Source organism: Drosophila gunungcola, unplaced genomic scaffold (genome assembly GCF_025200985.1).
Source record: "Drosophila gunungcola strain Sukarami unplaced genomic scaffold, Dgunungcola_SK_2 000055F, whole genome shotgun sequence".
Taxonomy (NCBI): Eukaryota; Metazoa; Arthropoda; class Insecta; order Diptera; family Drosophilidae; genus Drosophila; species Drosophila gunungcola.
In genome coordinates, this window is record NW_026453219.1 from 96920 (window position 1) to 102750 (window position 5831).

General features: G+C 39.7%; 1 long non-coding RNA gene across 1 annotated transcript; it reads left to right on the forward strand.

The window, feature by feature from the left end:
• The first annotated feature begins 4425 nt into the window (after window positions 1–4425).
• LOC128264056 (uncharacterized) lies at window positions 4426–5292 on the forward strand. Its single transcript, XR_008268646.1, has 3 exons — window positions 4426–4813; window positions 5091–5206; window positions 5237–5292. It is a non-coding gene; the product is annotated as an uncharacterized LOC128264056 (long non-coding RNA).
• The last annotated feature ends 539 nt before the right edge of the window (window positions 5293–5831 follow it).

Genomic DNA, 5831 nt, shown 5'->3' on the forward strand with positions numbered 1-5831 from the left:
TTCAGCTGGCCTTTCCTGTATGCGATTTCGAAGTCGTATTGTTGGAGCTCCAGTGCCCATCGTGCGATTTTTCCGGTTGCGCTCTCGATGCTTTTCAACCACTTCAGGGCCAAGTGATCTGTTATTACTTTGTAATAACAGAGGTGTACGATTTTCGTCAAGAAGAAAATTGTTCGCAGCTGGATTAATATTTATGGGTTAAATAGACAAGGGTCATTAGTGATATCGGCTTTCCTTAATCAACACAGGACCACGTATGCCTGTGTTCACATGTATGTCAATTCTGGCCTATCGTAAAAGAAAACCCACTTTCGGTCACGTTTTCACACCATCTGCATGCAGAATATTTGAGACTATTTTACCTACGATATCTTTATCTAAATTGTATTGTTTTATTAGGATAAACCATGTTACTGATAATTGTAATCTAGAATAGACCTATGTAAACACCCTTTTTGACCCAAGAATGATGTATATAAACCCCAAGTTATGCTCAATAAAATCAGTACGAAAAGATCTCTTGACATATTCACTTCTCCGCAGCCCAATTGGTATTGTACTTATTGCGGCGACTATTGCCACTGGTATTGTTCTTGCGGCACGCAAAAAAAAATATATTTCAGCATTCTGAATTCATTTAAATTCGTACATTTGGTAATCCCCGACTTTTGAACATGAAAAAAAAAAATTGTTTAAATTGATACGTCAAACTTTAAACTCGCATTCTCGATCATTGTTTGATCACATTATAAGTTCAAGTCACCAGCAATAACATTTGGTGACCACCAACTTTAAACCGCAAAAATTGCTTAAGTTGAGACTCCAATTTAAGCACGCATTCCCGATCATTGTTTGATCACAGCATCAACAGCAAAAATCACGGTAGTGATTAACTGGTCTACTAGGCGACCGACCATAATATAGAAGTTCTCTTCGCGAACGTTGATTTTTTCACTGCTATCAACTTGGCGATAGACAGTTTATAAGCCGATTTTCAAGGTCAACAAGGCGACCAAGTAATTTCTGCGATTTGTGTACGAATAACTTGGCAATCAAAACACACAGCCAAGGACATGTTTTGGTCAAACCCGGCGAACCAAACTTTGCTAAAAAAAAAAATTACAGACTTGAATAACTGACCACTTTTACAATTATTTTATAAACCACGGTGTGAGTCGAGGCGTCATCAAGCATTCGCTCCTTATTGGATGAACAGCAAGCGCTGGGCGAGCGCATCCAAAGCATAATTGGAAATTTTAAAAAAGATTCTGAGAGCAGGAAGTCTAAGCCTGCCTATACACAGAAAGATTGGCAAACCTGGAAGGTCTCTGGATTAATTTCGCTTCCAGAGATGAAAAAATCAAAAATACCCTCAAAGGAGAAAATATTGATCACGGGTATTTTAATAATAATTATTTCATTGAAGTAAAAAATCTTGTGAGTGAATATCAAAATATATTCTCCACAAACTTATCCGCATTGCAAATGGAAACTGAATCCATTACATCTACGGAGGAGGATTTAGAAATTGAATCCATGTTCCGTGAACAAAGAGTACTCATTGATAGTTTGTAGCGCATCATGAGTAAGATAACTGTCGAAATGCGCCAAAATTTTCAAACAATCATTTCACAAAACTGGAATGAAATTAAAAGGATTTATGTTCAAATCCATAAAAAATTCAAAAACCCTAAGGAATTAGGATATGATTATTCACTATGTTTGATTGCTGAAGATGCCATCATATCATTTCAAATGTCATTTGGCGTAGAAAAAAAGGCAGGAATCTGAAGCAAGTTCCTATACGACCGCAGGATTGCCTCTGCCAAAGGTATCATTTCCAAAATTTGATGGAAAATATTTAAAATGGCAACAATTTAATGATTTATTTAGGAAAATGATTCATGAATCTTCATTACCCACTATACAAAAAATGTGGTATTTGAAAACCAACCTTACGGGAGAGGCCGAACGCTTAATTCGGCACTTGTCTCTAACAGAAAAAAATTATGTGACAACATGGAATATGTTACAAGAGAGTTTTAGTATTAAAAGAGTTTCATGTAACACGTTATTATATCTAGCGATGGCAAAGGCATAAAAACATTGCATGATAATGTCAAGGAAACATTATTGGCATTAAATAATATAGATATAACAACGGACAGCTGGGATCTGATCTTACTTCATAGATTGACAAAGAAGTTGGATCGGCAAACTCATTTACTGTATGAGCAATCACTTTTGAATACAAGAGAATTGCAATCCGTTAAAGAATTTCTGGAATTCTTGGAGCAGCGTTTCCTCACACTAGAGGCCATTTCTTCTGAGAAACCCAAAAAACCGATTACATGTGCAGCATGGGCAGAGACGCAATACAGTTTTTTATTCTGAAAGAAACCAAATCATAGCACTTTTAAATGTAATAATTTCTTAAAGAAATCAGCTGAACGACTTAACTGGAAATTTCTAAGTCCAAATCACGCATAAAAAGTATGCACAAAAAAAAATTGTTATAAGTGTAATAAAAAACACAAAACACACCTGCACTAGAATAAATGTCGGATACTTTGGATTCCATTACTGCGGCGTCGGTGAGTGGAAATAAAGCCGGCTATATACTCTTAGCCACTGCACGAATAATAGTCCAAGGAAATAATGGACAAATGGCGGAATTCAGAGCTCTTCTTGACTCTGGATCACAGATTAATGCTATCTCTGAAAGAGCGATTCAGCAATTATCATAAATGGAATTGGTGGAAAGGCCCACACATCAAACTCTAGAGTTAATGTTGAAATAAAATCTAAAAATGGGGGCTTTACTTCAAGACTAGAAGCGATGGTAATGTCACACTGTCAATATTAACTTTTTCCACGAAGAAGTGAGTAGGCGGATTTTATGGAAATGAGGTCTAATTTGATTACTTTTTTTTGACGTTTTGACAGAGTTCTCTAGAACAGGTATAGATTCTATAACAATTTTAACGTGTTTTGGTGGCCAAGACAACCGTTTTTGGCTAGTAAAAGTTGAACATTGATACAGAAAAAAATTACCAAAATTCCAAATTTTCCATACATTCACCTAAATTTTTTTTATTTTTGTCGTCAATGCGCAGACGGAAGACATCGTCGCACAGCAATCGCATTTTGCACACGTATTCTGGACATGTGTACACAGCTTTTAAGCCCTATTAGCGTTTCAAAGTCGAAAACGCTCCTCCGATACGACGGATTTGTTGTGACTGCCCCTCCTTGCTTTGCGGTTTCAACTGGCTTATGTCTGTTTTCCTTTCTTTGCCCGTGTTTTCGTGCCGCAGGTTGCATATAACCGGAGAGTTGAAATAATTATTTTAAAAGGCCCTTCGTATCTGGTGGCCAGTTTCGTCGCTGCCTTCTGCTGCCCTTGATAGATGGTGCTCCTTGGCCCATACCGTGTCTCCAAGGGCGCCTGCCGAGATGGTAGTGGCGGGCCTGATCCTGCGCCGCATTCTCCATGTTCCGTCTGACCAGCTCGAAGTTTTCGTTTATTTTTTTCGCAATTTCCGACAGGGTCTGGGTTTCCCTTTCTGTGCCGGTGGTTTCTTCATCAAAAAACGCGCTCGGCAATCTGGGCTCTCTACCCTGCGTGACGGATGCCGGTGAATACCCTGTGGACTCTGCCACACTAGTGTTCACGGGCAGCTGTAATTCTGGCCATTTCTCATCCCACGGATACTGCGACCGTTGTTTTCACCGTTCTATTGGCCCTCTCCGTAGGATTTTCCTGTGGCGTATACGGGGCTGTGAACTGGTGCCGCACTCCCAACTCTGTCAAGAACCGCTTGAACGCCCTGCTTGTGAATTGGGGCACAGTTCCGCACATACTTCCTAATGTCGCGGTGCATGCCCGGCCAATAATACCTTGCTGCCACCCTCGCGATTGTCTTCCGGCTGCCCATGTGTCCGGCCGTCGGCATATCGTGATTCTCAGACATGACTCACTGCCTTGATCCGCTTGGTACGCATAGCTTCCATGCGATCACATCCTCGTTGCCCGCTCTGTAAGGAATGTGCCGGTACAGCCGGTCGGCCTCCACTAAGTAGTCCGGATATTTTTGGGGGTTCTGTGCTATCTTGCCCCTCATGTCCCTTATCCAGCTACATTCGGCTTGTTTCGCCGGTTGACCTGGGGACTTCATCCTTCGGTAGGTTTCAGGCAAGGGCTGCCGCGACAGTGCTTCCGCCACAATATTCAGCTGGCCTTTCATGTATGCGATTTCGAAGTCGTATTGTTGGAGCTCCAGTGCCCATCGTGCGATTTTTCCGGTTGCGCTCTCGATGCTTTTCAACCACTTCAGGGCCAAGTGATCTGTTATTACTTGTAATAACAGAGGTGTACGATTTTCGTCAAGAAGAAAATTGTTCGCAGCTGGATTAATATTTATGGGTTAAATAGACAAGGGTCATTAGTGATATCGGCTTTCCTTAATCAACACAGGACCACGTATGCCTGTGTTCACATGTGTGTCAATTCTGGCCTATCGTAAAAGAAAACCCACTATCGGTCACGTTTTCACACCATCTGCATGCAGAATATTTGAGACTATTTTACCTACGATATCTTTATCTAAATTGTATTGTTTTATTAGGATAAACCATGTAACTGATAATTGTAATCTAGAATAGACCTATGTAAACACCCTTTTTGACCCAAGAATGATGTATATAAACCCCAAGTTATGCTCAATAAAATCAGTACGAAAAGATCTCTTGACATATTCACTTCTCCGCAGCCCAATTGGTATTGTACTTATTGCGGCGACTATTGCCACTGGTATTGTTCTTGCCGGCACGCAAAAAAAAATATATTTCAGCATTCTGAATTCATTTAAATTCGTACATTTGGTAATCCCCGACTTTTGAACAGAAAAAAAAAAATTGTTTAAATTGATACGTCAAATTTAAACTCGCATTCTCGATCATTGTTTGATCACATTATAAGTTCAAGTCACCAGCAATAACATTTGGTGACCACCAACTTTAAACCGCAAAAATTGCTTAAGTTGAGACTCCAATTTAAGCACGCATTCCCGATCATTGTTTGATCACAGCATCAACAGCAAAAATCACGGTAGTGATTAACTGGTCTACTAGGCGACCGACCATAATATAGAAGTTCTCTTCGCGAACGTTTTTTTTTTCACTGCTATCAACTTGGCGATAGACAGTTTATAAGCCGATTTTCAAGGTCAACAAGGCGACCAAGTAATTTCTGCGATTTGTGTACGATTAACTTGGCAATCAAAACACACAGCCAAGGACATGTTTTGGTCAACCCGGCGAACCAAACTTTGCTAAAAAAAAAAATTACAGACTTGAATAACTGACCACTTTTACAATTATTTTATAAACCACGGTGTGAGTCGAGGCGTCATCAAGCATTCGCTCCTTATTGGATGAACAGCAAGCGCTGGGCGAGCGCATCCAAAGCATAATTGGAAATTTTAAAAAAGATTCTGAGAGCAGGAAGTCTAAGCCTGCCTATACACAGAAAGATTGGCAAACCTGGAAGGTCTCTGGATTAATTTCGCTTCCAGAGATGAAAAAATCAAAAATACCCTTAAAGGAGAAAATATTGATCACGGGTATTTTAATAATAATTATTTCATTGAAGTAAAAAATCTTGTGAGTGAATATCAAAATATATTCTCCACAAACTTATCCGCATTGCAAATGGAAACTGAATCCATTACATCTACGGAGGAGGATTTAGAAATTGAATCCATGTTCCGTGAACAAAGAGTACTCATTGATAGTTTGTAGCGCATCATGAGTAAGACAACTGTCGAAAC